The sequence below is a fragment of the Triticum dicoccoides genome, chromosome 7A, assembly GCF_002162155.2.
Source record: "Triticum dicoccoides isolate Atlit2015 ecotype Zavitan chromosome 7A, WEW_v2.0, whole genome shotgun sequence".
NCBI classification, from domain to species: domain Eukaryota; kingdom Viridiplantae; phylum Streptophyta; class Magnoliopsida; order Poales; family Poaceae; genus Triticum; species Triticum dicoccoides.
This window is the reverse complement of record NC_041392.1, coordinates 44,030,993-44,031,387: the sequence shown is the minus strand read 5'-3', so window position 1 is coordinate 44,031,387 and position 395 is coordinate 44,030,993.

Genomic DNA, 395 nt, shown 5'->3' with positions numbered 1-395 from the left:
CCATACGTGTGGGCCTTAGTCAACTCACCCACACGCCTCCATCGCCGTCCAGTCACTTCTGCACGAATCTTGGCATGAAATGGGTGACTTTGTGTGCCACATAGGACAACTCGCGTGTGTGGCGTGTGAGAGAGTTCGCCCGCAGGCCGGTTTCCTCTCCATGGTCAACGGTAGCCAGTCGGGAGCGTGCGGTGGAACTGCCGTGGCGCCCGCACGCAACCAAGTCTCGCACTTCGCCCCCCCCCCCCTCACGGTTTCATTTACTCGCTCCACTTCATTACTCACCCAACCCACCATCCATAGTAGTTCAGTCGATTGGAGGAGAAGCCGAGAGGAGAAGGCGGCGGTGGAGGCGGAAGAGTCGACGGAATTCGCGGCCATCGGTGGGGCTCGCC